The sequence below is a fragment of the Colletes latitarsis genome, chromosome 3 (assembly GCF_051014445.1).
Source record: "Colletes latitarsis isolate SP2378_abdomen chromosome 3, iyColLati1, whole genome shotgun sequence".
NCBI lineage: Eukaryota > Metazoa > Arthropoda > Insecta > Hymenoptera > Colletidae > Colletes > Colletes latitarsis.
The window spans coordinates 34,709,157-34,726,903 of record NC_135136.1 but is presented as its reverse complement, the minus strand read 5'-3'; the positions used below and the strand labels follow the sequence as shown (position 1 = coordinate 34,726,903).

The window sequence follows — 17,747 nt, the reverse complement described above, 5'->3', positions numbered from 1 at the left end:
AACCTTAGGGATCGTAAAACGTATTTTAAAGCAACTTCCAAGTAATTTAAATCCGAACTGTCAAATATCATCTTTGAACATGTTTTATTTTGTATTTTCTGAGAAAGATATCCCTTTCCTCAAATTAAAAAAAAGAACATCTAAAGTTTGTAGTCGAAGAAATATCACAACACTGAAGTCACGGAAAATAAAAATCAACGAACCCAGAAATTTAGCAAGAACGATCTATCGATCAGCGTTTGGGGTACCCACCACTATCTACGGTTTACCCAGCTAGTTCATTCGAGCGGCCAATAACTCTGTAATTATTGGGTTTGCCAAGAAAGTCTTGCAATGTTTTCGATTTTTTACACACGTGGGAACTTTTACGTTCTAATGTGATAGAATGTTCTCGAAGCTTCTGCCCGAGGCATACATAAGGCGACTGCTACTACGAGTTGAGCAATCATGGTTTCGATCGACCAACCGTATCTACAGGCTATCGCCTACTACGAGTACTTGCAAGGCCGTTCAGCAAGAACCACCGCAACCAATATGTACACTGCATTCAACGACAACGTCGTCCAGTATTCCACTATGTCCCGTTGGTTTTAACGCTTCGAGGAAGAAGAGTCTGATCCCGTTCTAGCCGTCCATCTGCCACTGACGAAGACTCACGGCCGCCCTCAAAGCCAAACTAAACACCACTACCCGTCAACTGACAACGACCCTCCAACACGGCCGTCTGCAATTGTTTTCGCGAGCTCGGTTATTGAAAAGTCTCGAGTCAACTTGGATCTCTCGCCAAAGGCACTAAGAAACGTGATTTTCTGAGGGACATTGTCACTTGGGGACGAGAGCTTGTCTTAATATGAGATTTCTTTATTAATATGCTAGTACAGAATGTTTTAACTCTGATAGATTATAAAAAAAATATAATTCAAATGAAAAAACATCTAATATGTAATGTGTTCACTCATCGCTAAGTATTGCATATTAAAATCGACACATTTCTACGTTCACGAGGCATTCGTAAAACAAATCTATTCTTTTTCGTGGCCATTCATTGTACGAACAAATTTGAACAAAATTAAGTAGTATACGTTCGAAAAATTATTTAGAATTAAATCGTAAGTCAAGGGATTGTATAGAAGTAATAGCGTCTGCAAGAACAAACAGAATCACCCATGTTCAAACGAAACTATTACATACATGTAAAATATAATCATAGTAGCAGGTGTATAGGAAAGCAGAGATTCTCTTCTATTGCTGGGAATGCTCTGTTTCGAGTTACTTCTAACTGACACCACCGTGACAGCCGCCATGAGCTCAACTCCAACAGTTGGCCGACGCAAACCGCAAAACGCGACCATGTCTGTCTTCTCCACGACAACATGTGTCCACTTATCGCGAAAATAACTCGCCAAAACCATTTCAATGTTGAGCATATTCACCTGACCTCGTCATATTTGACTTTCACCTTTTTTGGGCCCCCAAGTACCATTTTTGCAAAAAGAAATCAGTCTCGAAGCTGAGATCTCCAAACTCTTCGACTTCAGGCCACCTGAATTCTAACTTGGGGGTACTGAACAGCAGTCAAATTAATTGAAGTTTCAAATCTGTCGTTAAGGATGTTCTAAAAGATTGAGTGACTATTTTAAACTACAAGTGACACTACTCGTGGTATCCAAATAATAAAGCGAATAACCGAACGTGTTAAATAGAAAATTGTATACCCCGTCGGACAGCCCCGTTCGAACTATGCAATAGTCTTTACAATCAATTAGAGTCGCATATATTAACTTCAGTTACGTGCTTCGCTCTATAATTTTGCAACGCCCTGCATACACGTTCGTTATTTAACGAGCAGATTATTTTCACAAAGTCACGTCGCTCGACGCGTGAAATAAGCGAATGGATGTTCTTAACAGGACAATAACGCGACTTTCTCAGTATTCAATTAGCGGGTTGTTCGTCATATTTTATTATCGTGTCCAATCTTGAGAATGAACAAAACTTTCCTCCCGGTGCTGCGGAACTGAATGATAGAAACGTAGATCTAAATGGGGGATAGACACGCGATCCGTTCACGAGAAAAATGGTTCCGTTATGTTTTTTTTCTGTTTGCACGGTCGCTTAATTTCCTTCGTTTCACCTTGTACCGGCTCCGACGTCCCGATATTTGTTCGACTAAAAATCGCGGGAAGAAAAAAAGCCAACTTCCTTCAACGTGACTCATCGACGTGTGTGTGCTATCATAGCGCGTATCCGTACAACGCGGTCGTGTATTCTTTGCCGCGTTAAAAGGAAACGATCTATCCGAGATCGACGAGACAAGAAACACAAATAACCGACTGCTCGTACGAGACAGGTTGAAAACGGAACGATCGACGCGATCGCGCTACTGGATGCCACAAGCTTATACTAACTATATAATTGTTCGTCGACGAATCGAGTTTTGGTATTAGAGTTGGTTTATAGAATTCTACATTTTTTAAAATTAAATTAAGATTAAATTTGATTAAGAATTTATAAAAGAATTTACTAATTTTTCAAACTTTTGGAAATTGTTGATTTCACAGCTGCTTGAAGAATAGTGCTTTTTAAAAATAAATTGTAATTAATAAAAATTATCAAACTCGAAACCATTATAACACATTCCTATTAGAGTTACTTATATCGAAAGTTTCATTTAAATGTATATGTAGAAGATTTGTATTGAATATTTGTGCCTCGCTGTAGTTTTGTTGAATGTTAATTTATGTGCAAAAGGGTTGAAAGTATTCGTGAAGAAATGAGTAACCAGGATCAGTGAGACAACAGGGAGAACAAAACTAGTGGTTAATATTTAATATAGTGGTAAATATATTAATTTAAAATGATTGTATAGGACTACAATCGCCAGTCTGTAGAAAATTTAATAAACACAAACAGAAAGTCTCGAATTCTGATTGATCCAGCGTCGTGTCGAAACAGAGTTTTAAAAAATCGAGGTCGTACCGAAATTCTGCGGATACGAGACAGCCCGTCACCGATGTCACTGACTCCGTTTCACCTCGCGCTAATTTAAAGAACGGAAGACATCCGGTCTCGGCCCGCGCAGAGGAGACTTCCTGCAGCGTGAGTCACCGTCGTGTCTTTGCATCATGACGGATCTCATTAACTTGCCGTCAGTCATGCCGACTTCGCTATAACCGCACGTCCCTGAAACTGACCATCTAGATCTACCAATGGATCGATCCCTGGAGCTCAACGATCTCCCTTCCCTCTCCTGTTCGCACCAATTTCAATCCGTTCCATCCGTACCGCACGTGTCAAGTGAAAGCGTTCCAACGGTCGCGTTATTTTCGAGGGAAACCTATAAAGTTTCATTGCCTCTGTGAACGATCATCGTTCGCGACGGATCACCGTGCGCGAACAGGCCATTTATCAATGATTTCTGATATCTACGAACGAACGTTGGATCGCGGATTTGAAAGGCTTCGAAAGATATACCGTCGATCGGTAGCATATTTCCCCGCGAGATTTCTCCCCAAGTTCTTTTGTTGCTTCGATATTCTTATCAGCATAATATCCACTGGATACGTTTGCTTTCCCAAAGTTGGGCGGAACACCGTTTATTGGGCTCCCGGCACAGGGGACCTTCCTCGCAATGGAGCGATTTAAATGCATTCCTTGCGTCAGTCGCGTGCCATTTTCCGAAGGATCGCTCTTATAGACGAAAGCGATCGTATCGTAAAACGATCTCGACGGACAAATTCCGTCGAGAAAGAAAGAAAACGCCTGATAGATATTATATTACTAAAGTATCTTCTTCTCAAATTTATCGTCAAATCACGAGTCGTAACGATACCTATTGTTAGTTTCATTACTCATAAAAGACACACGCCTATTATCAAACGTACCAATTATACAGATTGGATCTATTTTCGCGAATACGTTAACGCAAGCAAGATTAACATCATAATAACGACGATAGAAAACTTAACTACACATATGATACTTCTATTAGGTAATATACGTATCACCTGAACTTGTTAAATACTTAGAGATCTCGTAAATACGAAATGCACTGTATTCGATGCAGTATCGATAATATAAATAACAATGAACTAGAAAGAAAGATGTCTTTGCCCCTCTTGCTTCGTTCAAAGATTCTCGCGTCGTGAATCTCGGTGCACCGCGGTGGTCGATCGAGGTACGGCGAACTTGCGATTAATTGCTGTATAATAACGGTACGATCGAGATCTCACGAGCGCAGCATTCGTATATCGTGGGTGGGTTTGCTTCTGGTGTTCCATGGTACGACGAAAAAGTAGGCCGCACGGTTCATCTTCCACGGTGAAGACTACCAGGGCTTGGGAAAGGCGAGAGGATGGATCGTTGGTCAGATAAGCCCCGGTAATTTCTTTCTTACTTGTTCCAGGGAAAAATCGAACACGATAATTACGCCTTTAATTGCTGGCTGCACATGAACGCCATCCGCGTGCTTTTTAATACCTGCCTTCGCGCACCGTGCGCTGTTCCTCGTAATTATTCTTCAAGGCCGCACGGAATATCCTCCGTGAATAACAAATATTCGGCGGCAACGTTGTTATTAAAATCGTGAGAAAACGTGCACAATGACCCTTTGGAGTAAAATACTGGTATTTCGTCGTGAAACTCAATGGAAACTTTAACCCTATATGGACGGATATTTCGAATTACGAAAGAAAATTAAAAATTTAATTTTAATTTAATAAATCGCTGTATTAAAGACGTACAGTTTGTTTAATTCAAGATAACGGAGACTCGAGCAATTTCCTGATGTTTTCAAGTAATACCAACTATTTTTTATACAACCTTAAATTATGCGAAAATTAAAAGATTGCAGTAACGAGAAATAATGCATAGTTAATTTTTTCTACTGAACTGCATGTTTTTTGTCGAATTTTATATTACACGTTCTCGTATGGAAATATCTCTATAATAAGAACTTCGTCATAGTAGTTAGATCGTGTAATTGAACATTTCCTGTTATTCACACTTTTACTAAGGAGTGTATTTATTAAGTCTATTTCTGTTTCTCTTAATTCTGAGATCATCCTATCTTCTATTGTTAATTTTTGTGTCATTTATGAGTCACTGTTAATTAGAATTACCTATAAGCAACCTTCTATTAATATTTCAATGAGGATCAAATTCATTCTGATCGCAAGAATTTAATACGAATAGTAATGAAAATAGTGATACTTGACAAATCATACATTGTAGAATATTATGGCATCAAGATAGCTATGATTACTGTTATTGAAAATACCACTATTAGCAATTTTCCAATCAGGAAGCTAGTAATCGATGAAGTTTTAAAAATAAACTCTTCTGTAATAGATGTTAATATGCATAACGTCACAGACGTATTAAACATAACAAAGATTATAAATGACTCGTGTAATGACTTGTTTCTTGAATAAAATTAAACTCTTTGTTAATCTCACCAAGCATGTTTTCATATTCAAAGCTATAAATCAGCAATAAATAAAAACAAAACCTAAGAAAACATTCAAAGATACTTCTTGTTCACATTTATGTGCAGAAAAATGTTATACAGTTTAATATTTTTTACTAATATGTATAAAAATATGTTCCATCCACTTTTTCATAAAATATAACTGTCTTTACTGTATGAAAGATTCTTATTTGAATTTAAGGTAACGATAAATTGATTCCACTCGATTATTCATGATTTTATCGACTCGTAATTTCGAATGACCCCTACGAAGATGCATAATGACTATGACAATGCAGAAACGTTTGCAATTCTAAAACGAGGTTAGATAGGACGTACGTTAATACGAACTTTTATTATTATTCCTGCGCGTTGAATTTATCTCGGAAGTCACGTTTACATTTTATCAAACATCTGGCAAATCTTACGTGTTTTTCAATCGTCACGTAAAACACAGGAGAAATGTAATGGATGGATATTCCATTAAAGTTAACGCACCGTGGACATTATGAGAAAATGGATTCCATTTTCTAACGCACAATATTCAGAGATTGTATTGAAACGCTTCGATAGTAGGTCGATGACCGAATGATTCATACGATGTTGATACGTTAGATTGTAAAACAGCCCATATTCGCCATATTTCAACATGCTTCTAGATATTTACGTTCTGTTTTTATTTCCAACATGGCTAATCGAGTCGTTGCATAGAAAGGAAAGGAGCTGAACTAGATAAAGATTCAGAACTTGAATGAATCTTGGCAAAAGTTACGTCTAATTTTAACTATAACTTATGATTTGGCTTAATTATAAATAAAAAAGCAAAAATGAAAAGAGAAAACATCAGTTTCCATTGTCTTAGATAATCTAACAATGCGTATTAAAAATAGTTAAACTATACACACATGCAGTTCCGAAACTACTAGTGTTTTATTAATTATTGAGCCACTGTTAGAAGCGGCAAAGCCTCTCCTTTAAAATGGTGTTTCGTTTTTGTCAATCCGACTTTCCGTTTCCGAGATATCGTAATTTATGTAAAAGGTAATTTTTTAAATTCCATTCTCCGCCTTAGAAAAGGCTATTAACGCGTATTAAAAATACTAAAACTTTAGACACGTGCAGTTCCGAAACTACTAGTGTTTTATTAATAATTGAACCACTGTTGGCAGCGGTGAAGCTTCCCCTTTGAAATCGTTTTTGGTTTTTGTCGATCCGACTTTCCGTTTTCGAGATATCGTAATTTATGTAAAGGGGTAATTTTTTAGTTTCCACTATCGCTGTCTCCGTCTCGCGCGCCTGACCTCTCGCTCGCGCGTGCATCGCGCTGACCTACCCCAATTTACTATTTACTACGAGTGCGTACGTGACTGCCTTGCCAAGGTCGTTGCATTTCCAAGAATTTCCTCGGCCTCGCGCGGGCGCGCAACAATGAAAAGTAAACAAACGTTTCAAACCCTTATATCTCCGTAACTAGCCACCGCATCGACTTGAAATAAAAACTGCTATATCTCCGGAACTAATTACGCTATCGACTCGTACGAACGCTCATTTTAAAGGGCTTTTCACCCCCTATCATATGCACGTAACAACTACTATAATTTGTGCTATCTTCTATGTCTATTTTGACATTTACTATGACGCTCGACTTGAAACAAAAATTGTCATATCTCCGGAACTAATTACGCTATCGACTCGTACAAACGCTCATTTTAAAGGGCGTTTCATCCCCTATCCGACGAATATAAACACTGTTACAATTTATGCTGTCTTCTATGTTTATTTTTAACTTTACTTTGATGCTATATGCCCAAAAAAGTTTCATCAAGTGCTATTAAGTATTATAATCGTTAACTCGTTCAAATTGAACATTAATTTGACCGATCATGGTAGGAATGAGTATATACGAAGTGTCGGTAGATTTAGCGTTAAGTTGGGAGAGTGTACGCATCGCAAAAAATTGAAGAGTCGTTTCGCCCATTATAGAGCCATTTTCGCGCGATTCTACGGTCGCATTCGTTACGTTATCTATTTTCCAATTTATCTTAGTCGCGTTAAAATACCCGGAAAGGGCACGCAGCTACGATTTACTCCTCGACGCGCATCGATACAACAGAATGTTTGTACAAGTATCGTTTTTACGATCGAATAAATCATTCCGCGCTTTCGATTCGTCGTAACGTCAATTTGCCACTCTGTCGTTATTCATCCATCTGTTCGGACGGTGTCGAATCGCGTTCTCGCCAGACGCAAAGGAGAGTCTTGCATATATTAGCTGCTGCCACGGGACCTTTGATGTAGCACCGGCTCTCTTGGAACGGAACGAGCATCGTCGAGCGTCTAGAAAGCACGCCGTGGACCATTCCTTGTAAACCGTATAACGGGCACGATCGAGCCAACGTCGGGGCTAATGGAACGCCAAATAAAGGCAGACGTTCGTAAAGAGAAATTAGGTAATTAAAAGCGAGTCTGCGCGCGTATATGCAGCCGTGCTGTAATTTTGAAAGATTACCGCCCGTTCCGCTGCGGCGAGCCTCAATTTGCGAGCGAACGTGACAAAAAGCGAATATTCCACAGCGAGAGTGGCCGAGTTAGCGAGATCTTTGTAAAAATTAATTTTATTACACGCGCACGACTTATTGCAATTTATTGGCGATTGCGAGATCATTTATTTTCAAACTTAAATCTTTGTAACACTTTTACACAAGAATCATCCCTTAAGGAAATTTTTCGCCTGAAAATGTAAATAAATAAGCGTTTGCCACGATCAGTGATACTCCGTAATACTTAAGTAACTTGCCTGTTTGTAACTTATAATAAATCCAAGTTTTACACGCGACGATCAATTTTTTGAAAACCTTATAATTTCTAAAAATTCAATTAAGTCGTTTTTAACGAGCGAGATGAGTCAGCAAACGACTCAAGGAGAAAGTAGTAACATATGGTAAAACATAGTCGTTACTAGTAGTTACATTCTAATCGCGTAATTAGCGATCATAGTGCACTACTTACTTTTCACTCTTAAGTATGTAATAATACGGCCGTACAACTTTATTTTGCTCTTCGATCATCAATGATCAATACGAACTTGATTGATGAGGTGTAACATTATTTAAAAGAACAAATAGAAATTACTATTCTTACTTCTAAGTAATTTTATAACTGACATCGATGGCGGATCTAGAACAGCTGAATGGGGCGAGAGGTAATAAGAAATTATAAATAAAAATATTGAAGTTCTAATAATCATTCAAACGATACGAAACGATATGTCATCTAAATTTTTGGACATAGATTTCACGAAATAAAGTATAATTCACAAATACAAAAACACACTGCAATCTGTTGACTTGTAGCAAACATTTGGTGGTGTTAGTGCATTGTACGAACGTTTGACTCGAACAGTTAAATTATACTCCGGTACTGGTTACAAAAGTACACGGACCATAGTACGAAATTTACGATTCGGTTGATTGTTATTATAGGACCAGGTCAGGCAGAATGCTTCGTCCCGAAAGGGATGATCCCAGAGGGGTTGGTACGTTCACGGTATCGATGTTATTGATGGAACAGATGCGCGTATTAAACGCTGGCGCTTTCGTGATTTATTAAATCGGCCACGATAACGAAGAAACGACGTCGGTTTATATTGCATTCATCGATTCAACGTGACTTCATTGTAAGCACTACGAGCACCAACAATGAAGCCAAAGTCGTCTACGTAGCACGAGATGTACCCACCTACCAACGACCGCGGATAAAAGTCGTTCCGCGTGCGGTTCGTGCAACTGAATGCATGCAGATAGCAACGAACTATTGTACGTACGGTTTAAATTCGTACGACTATGTAATTATATAACGATGCCAGACGCGGTGTATAATTACGTTCGAATTCGCCTCGAGGCAACGCTTGACAAATACACCAGGTACACAGGCCACGGGAAAACAAGAAAAATATACTGATAAAATGAACGCAATTTATAAAACGTAATTGAGAAAATATTCCAGTTCGATCGATGATTTTGATCGAACCATTCGGACTTAGATGTTAGGGGTAGTTTTTGAACTACAATGTTTCTAATTACAAATAACAATCAGAAGTGATCGAACCGATTATCGACGAAGGAAAATTTATTTTTATACAGTGTAGACTTTCGTGACTGTGTCTTTAGCTGCAGTTTTTCATCAAAATGCGACAAGAATTACTATTTTCATATTATATGTCGTTTGTGTATAATTTGCTACCTGTGCACAATGATTGCTGGTGTTTTTGGTTCGGAATTAGAGTTTCTGGTTTCATCGCGTATTCGATAGGAAGCATATTTGTTGGTGATTTATTCTTCTAGGTCCTATCGGGTGGTTTCCAATTTGTTGAAATATTCTAGGTCGTTGCCACTCGATGTGGTTATTGACGAGGTTGTCTTCAATTTCCAAATTTTTTTGTATTTGTATTTGCACAGCACGTGGGTGAATATGATTGAGAAGTGAATAAGTTTCCCGATCGTCTGTCACTGTTGCACTTCGTACCGGAATCCGAGAGATCCGTTATACACTCACACTTCGACTCTGTACAAGTTACTCGCGTAAACGGATTCGACGGTCTGGCCGGGACTGTTCAGCGAGGATTATAAATCCAAATTTTTCCCTCCGAGCTCGCGTCTCGCCGGCGAGAAGATATATTCGTTCCGTTCGCGGTATACGAAAACGCGTTCGTGATTTATTAAATCGAGAGGTCCGCGCTCACGGGTTTATCTAGCATTCATCGATTCACCGGAACCTCATTGTAAGCGTCGCGATACCCGTCAATGAAGTCGAAGACACGAAGTACGCGCTCCCTTTCGTCGGCGCCGGTAAAAGTTACGCCGCATGAGGTCCGCATTCGATGAACAGTCGCGGACGCGAGTCGCGCCAACGCGCATACGTATACATAATGAATAGCGCGCGGTATTATTTTCTACGGAGCGTGGATAAGGTTATGAATACGTAGCGCCGCGAGCACATATAACTCTCGTGAATACGTATCTATCCGGGACCACCCAGGACCGCGCGTTAAATCCTTGCCAGCAGCTGCCCATTCGTCCATTACGCTCGTATACCTCGAGAGAAGGAGAAGAACCGGAGAACACGAGGCTCCCGCCTCGTTCTCCGCTTCCTTATGGACACCCCCGGTACTTCGATCTCTTGTCTTCGATTCTCTCATTCGCTTGTTCGTTCCTCACTGACATCCTGGCCGGGATGGTGTACCACGGTCAATGTTTACCGAGGGGATTCTGTTCTTCGATAGCGTTTTGGGATCGTTTCTTCATTTGTTTGGGAGCTGGACTTCAACAATTCGCATTTACGACTCGTCAAACGAAACCACGCGACTCGCGACAGGACCAAGACCTTGGTCGTAACCTCAATGTACAATCTGCTCCAAGTTTTAATGGCCAAACTTTGTCAGCATATTCGTTTAAAGCTTTACTAAAAACCTAATACATCTTTTGAATTCATTGGACAGGCAAACCATTGAACTTCTAGTTTGGTTTTTGTTACATCGAAGTTGCTTTGGAGGTGGATTTATTATTTTATTGTGGGATGTAGAAAGTAAAATATTCGCCTTCTAGAGTCTAGAGACCTAATTTATATCTTCGCTTTGATTTGCTTGGAAGTTGGAAGTTTGAATTCTGGGAACTAGGATTTTTAGGAGGTTTAGAAACTAGATTAACGTTTTCACGTCGGTTTGCTTGAAAATCGAAGTTTTGTAATCTGGATTTTAAGACGTACATTAACCACCTGATTTAATTCAATTAAGGAAGTGAAAGTTCGGTCTTCCGAAGTCTAGAAACTTGATTGATTTCTTCGCTTCGATGTGATTAGAAACTGAAGTTTTTAAAATCTGGGATTTAGAGCCTCTGATTAACCCTCTGACTTCGATTCATTGGGAAGGTGGAACTTTCCATTGCTAGTGTTTAGAAACTCAGTCGATGTCTTAGAATTTTGATTTCATAGGGGAAGTAAGAACAGTCTGGACCCTAAACTGATGGCTTGTGGATTATTAGCATCTAATTTTATAAGTTTGAAACTGACTTAATGGAGTATCACTTTGACTCTTCTAAGAGAATCAATTTTAAAATATTAAATCGGAATTCGAAATACAAAGTACAATAAAAATGTTTAAAGGTAAAGAAAATTTATTCCGAAATTAATCGACAATATGTATACTTATTACAGACATTATATCCGTAAAAACAATAACTCTATTGAAAATACGAAGATTGCAATTTCATCAACCCTTGTTAATATCCATTGTCCATTGTTCAGGTACCATTGTCTCGAAGGCGAAAATTCATAATCTACATGGTAAAGAGCAATCACGTCTGCGTAGCTTAATAAATGTAATCATAAGCCGGTTCTTCCTTAGTCGATTATCGATGCATTAACACCAAGCTACTAGAGAAAGGCTGTATGCACGACAGTGTAAAACGAGCAGCGTTAAATAGAATCCTTATATTTTCTACATACATTAAATATTGTCGTAAACATTCTTCAAAATATGATGAGAAAATTCTTTGTCAAGATATTTAATACTTTTGATCTTCAGGGTGGTGTCCTTTCTCAAATCGATGGAAAAAGTGGAATTTATAATTTTTAACTTCAAGAATAAGACAAATAAGACTCGTTCCCTATTATATTTATATAAGATTTATATCAAATAATTATTAAGTCGACAAGTAAATAAACTAAGAAAAAAAAGAGTTTGCTTTCCAATTCGTTATTCGAAAATTGTATATCTGGGTGAACCAATTTGCCCGTTCTCCGTTCCAGAATGCAACAACTGTGTTACTTCTGAGCACGAAACATTGCGTTTCAATCGGTTTTCGATCAAAGACGGGAATCAATTTTCACCAAGATCCAACGTCGATCTCTTTCCTTTTCTGTTTGTTTAATAGACCTTGATGGGTGCACGCCACGCTTCCGCAAGAAACCGAGCGCCAAGAAACTACGTGTTTTGCACTCGCCTATGAAAATAATTTCGCACCTATCGGTCGTCGTTTAACATCGCCGCGAGAGAAACGGTAGGAATTCCTATATATTATGAGCCTTCTGGCGGACTAATTTGCACTTGTCGGTGCTATCGGCGCCAGCCTTCCAGGAACTTTTCAATTAATGTGGATTTACGGTTTCCGGTGCAAGCTTTTTCGAAACACGTTCCTCGCCGCGATCCGCGACGGAGGAATCAGCTTTTCCATGAAACGACGGAATTTTTAGTCGAACACGATCACGTGTTCGTTCCAGTTTCTCCCGCGACGACGATCACCACGGGTCGTTAATCAATTCCCCAAGTCCCTTTCGACGACCACTAACGTTGAAAATTGCTCTTGTCGTGCGCTACGGCCACGTGGACGACGCGTAATTCCGTTACCCGCGAAATTGCTTCTGATTGTTAAAACGATCGTCCCCGTTCGTGAAATAGACCGCGGAGTTATCCTTACTCTTACTGCATGCATAATGCATTTACTTTCATTTCATTTCGTGTTTTATTTATCCTTAACGCTTTTGCGCGCAAGAGTGCCACGGCTGGGGTCCTCGTTAACGATATCCACGCGGGAAAGCAAACCGGCCATTAAATCTGTCGAGTCAATAATTATAAAACACCGCAGCTGCGACGTATCGCGATAAATTATCATTTAAATTGTTCCGCGATGCCTTGGATATTTTAATTCAAGTTTTATTCGTACGCGACGCCGTCGAGTGGACGATCTTACGTAGACTCGCAAATGGGTGCTCAGAGATGCTTAAAATCGTCGATGGTTCGAGCGTATTCGCGCTCGTTCGCTAATAGAAATCAATTTTCACGTTTCCATCGATTACGTAAAAAATCAACAAACGTCACCGGCAAGAAGATACTTTTCTTGCGCAACTGAGAAAACATAGAAACGATTCTCGTTCGTTCGAGGCCGTATTGTGTCTCGAGCCGTTCGAATTTCAAAGCAATTTTTTTCTTTTTATTGTCGGCGACCCGTACAAAGGTTGCCTCAACCTCCGATGCGCATCTTGGAACGCTCGTTACGTAATTATCTAAGGTTGGCTTTCGATAAAAAAGAAGTAGGTATAATGTATATAATGGCAGATAAGTATGGTTACTTTCGTGCTAATTTTCTGAGATTAAATATACATGTCTATCTCATTATTAATGTTTCAAGGGAGAGAAATCAACATTTATATATATTTTTTTACGTAACTAAAAACCAACATATGTTTTTAAGAAATAATATTTAACTTTTATAGTAATCAAATTTTCAATCAGCCAAATTGGCTCAGTCCGTAAATCTAGCGTTAATAATTTTGGAATGCCTGTGTGATAACTCCAAGAGTAGAGAGTGTACTGAGAGTACCAAGAGCGTAGATTCAGCTTCCTGAGTAATTCCCATCTATTTCAGAAACGTTTGATAAAGCGTATTCCCAAGTACTCTCGAGATCACAGGAAACGATTTCGACTGTCATCCATATGCCGTCCGGGATTGTCAGTTTACAATATTGCCTGTCGAAGTCTGTGACAATGTAAGTTGCGCGTGTGTTCGCATTAAAGCTGCACACATTCTCGTGCAACACGCTATCCTTGCCATCCATTAATATCAATCGCGGCGCACGAATAATACAATACTATCCATCACCCGCGCGTCCAAAGACAGATCCTATTCCCGTGTCCCGACGAGAACGATCGCGAGGGGAAAATGTTGTGTCTCGGTAGAAGTTTCTACGGGGATCGTAAACGATTTTCGCAGCGTCATCGATACGCCGCGGCAGAAACCTGTTCGCTTCGCTGGCGAAGGCAACGGCAACTCGCGAATCCTCCTTCTGGGTGAATCGAGTGCGCGCGTGTGTGCGCGTGGAAAAAATTCAGGAAGGCAGCAGCCGAGGTCACGAGAGGATACCACAGTACCCGGGGCTTCGTATCTCCATAATGACAAGCAACGGTAAAACGGCGGATGACGAGGATGACGCCGTAAGGAGCTGATGCATTCCCGACTAAAGGATGTCAATTGCACCGGGGCCGCTAGCGCGCGGGTCACCGCAGGGATAATGCGGCTCAGCAGTATAAATTGCACCGCACGTGAACGTCATTGGTAGGCCTGGGGTAGGTCGGGACTGCCTCGACCGCAGAAATTCGTTCGTAAGCTCGAAGTGCCAAAAATATTTCTAATTACGTTGGAGCTGTTCGAGTCAAACCGGAGCAAAGTTAAATATTAGGTGTACAACTTTGCTTCCGGCGTTTTCCAATAGCTGGCTTTAGCGGTAGGTGGTCGAAATAAATAGATCATAAATGTCATTAACTTGGGCATCTGTCAATCCCCATAGAAACATTAGTCGATTTGTGTCTGCATCGTGAAGTTATTCTCGATCGAAAATGTTAATTTACGAGCCAAATTCTCATCATTTGCTGGGAGGTTTTAATTTTCTGCTTCGATATGAAGAAATCTGTGCTCGAGATACTTATGGTGAGGCCGCTATTAGTGATTTTGACGTTGAGGACCGGCTTACTTGATCACGACTCGTGTCAAACTCAAGAAGAATTTCGAGACGCTTCAAAGCCATGAGAATGATTCAGAAGCAAGAAAATTGGATGCCTAACGAGTTGAAGCCGAGAAATTTCGGGGAAAAACGATGAAAGCAAAGTTATACACCTAATATAAAACATAGAAAGGAAGTTTTCACGGCGATGGAATGTATGTACAACTGACCCAAAAGATGGCGAGAAATTATTTAAGAAACGCTTCTTCTTTCGTCTCGGTGTTTCGTTCTAACGTTGAACGACCTTATTGCTCAAACCTTAATTCAAAGAAAAGGAAGAAAGCTTGAAGCTTAACCTAGTAATAACGTCGATCGATTCCCGAGCATGCAACTGCGGAAAACGTCGTATCAATCCTGAATACAATGAAAACAAGGATCGCGTGTGAGCCAGCCTCAATTCGGTTAGCGCGTTGAGTTATGGAACTGGGTCTTGATCGGCGATAGGCAAACGTAGCGGTACTGCTGCTGCATATTATAAATTACCAGTAATACACGCCACGATGTTGGGCACTAATTGCCTGGGTATTACCATAAAATTAACTCCATTCGACATTGTGCTAGGACTTTCCTGCAAAACGCGGCAAACTTTATGTTGCTAACTCACGCGAAGGTCGACGAAGGAATAACCACCTGAATGGAGCCTTGCAATTTTATCCTAAGCTAGAAACATAATAAACTGATCTTGTCATCGAACAAAATTCAATAAAATCGTCAGATACAACTGGTATCCCCAAAGCAGTCCTTACTTTATATATGAATAATGTGTCTGTAATCAAAATTACGATAATAGAAGAGCAAATCCTGGTTCACAAACGGTCATTTAATGGTTCTAAATAATATTAATTTTTAAACTAGATCAATTTGCAACATATACAGAGTAATAATACAGAGAAAATCAAGGATACTAATTTGTTGATTTTCGTTAAAAAGTTATAGAAACATCTACGGCCGCACAGTATATTTTCGGTAACGAATTTTTTTCTCGAAACTGCGTAAGAATTCGGGGGTATGTTTATTAACCAAAAATAATTGTAATTAGCTCCCCTAGCTAAAAATAATTTTTCCAGAACGATTTGAAACATTTTAATTTTGTCGAAAAATTTCACACCTTCTCGAATTTTTTTTTTGAAAATGGGTAGGATTTCGAGGGTATGTCTAATGACCAAAAATGATTGTAATTGACCCCTGCAAACGAAAATAATTTTTTTAGAACGATTTGGAAAATTTCTTTTTCGCCGAAAAATTTAGGCACCTACCCCCTGTCGATTTTTCTTAAAAAATCGTTTTCCATTTTTAATAATTTTGTTTGACGCCCTACAGAAAAGTTGTCTAATACTTTTTTGTAGGTACCCATGAGCACTACTTCAGAAAAAAGTTTCATTGAAACGTATTCACAATTGTAGGAGTTATGGCTGTTTGAAAATTGGACCATTTTTATAGGGTTTTTCTCAGTTTATGGGCTCAAGGAGCAACTTTTCGAATATTTTTGTGATTTGTACATATTCCCCACCAAAATACGCGTAGTTTGCTTTTTTAAACATCAAAATCGTCCAATCCGTTCAGGAGTTATGACGTTTTAACGATTCGCACGAAATTTCAGTGGAAGATATCAATGGTATGGTCAGACATGAAATTTTCGGTAATGAATTTTTTTCTCGAAACTGCGTAGGATTTCGGGGATATGTTTAATCACCAAAAATGCTTGTAATTGACCCCCGCAATCAAAAATAATTTTTCCGTGAATGATTTGAAATTTTTTAATTTTATTTTTTAATAACTTCTTAACGAAGCTTCAATCAACAAATTGATATTCTTGATTTTCGTCTTATTTTGAAATTTTGCATTTTGGAATATGCTAAATTAGATTGTACCGTTTACTCTGAATAAATTTTGCAAGAATGTTTACTTTACACCCGAGAAAAGCGACTACTCTCTTAAAAAGAAGGACGATTACTCGACGACTGCTGTTCGCACGAATCGCAAATCGTTAGCGAAGGAAATGGTGCGCGAAGAAAATGGGAATTCCTGTCGATATCGTTCCAGAGCGTTGGCTCTACGGTGTAATCACTTTCAGGATAGAAAATGTCATCGTGCGGATCAGGTTTTGTAACTTACTAACGAACAAATGTAAATCGAGGAACGCAAAGCAGAAGCGTATTCAGGTAAAGGATGTCAACTGCAGTCGAGTGTGACTACCGGTTGTCAGAAGCGTAACACTATCCAAGAAGATAAATTGCACCCGACATAACGAGAGACGAGATCCTCCAAGACGATGGTACAACCTGTTCCCCAGTTTTAGAGCCTCCGCCCGCAATAATTCTAACAGGATAATGTTTCCCGCAGGTCGTGTGACACGTTAATCTCCGTGATAGTGAAATCGACTCTTTGACTGCTTTTAATATTCACAATTATCTAGTCTAACTATTTAAACAATCGTTCATGTAATTGTATTTTCTATAGTAGAATGAACAAAAATTAGGTGAAAGCTACAACTGTGCACACGATAATACTTTTGCTTAATACAACAACGAATCTAAGACAAATATGTATTACCGTTTGAAATGAAACTATAAAATTCGATTTAATCATTTTTCTTTTAGCAAATGCAATTAGTGAAGTCGCAAGCTAGAATTCAGTCAATTTTGGTAAATGCTTCGAATTCTTCGTCTATACATGTATTATTTAGACGTCTTGGCTACCTTAAATTCGAACGAGACAGAGGGACAGG

General features: G+C 39.2%; 1 protein-coding gene across 3 annotated transcripts in view; it reads right to left on the bottom strand.

The window, feature by feature from the left end:
- Positions 1–17,747, bottom strand: part of Knockout (Stork-head domain-containing protein knockout) — a 235,492-nt gene that overhangs the window by 84,605 nt on the left and 133,140 nt on the right. The window lies entirely within an intron of this gene.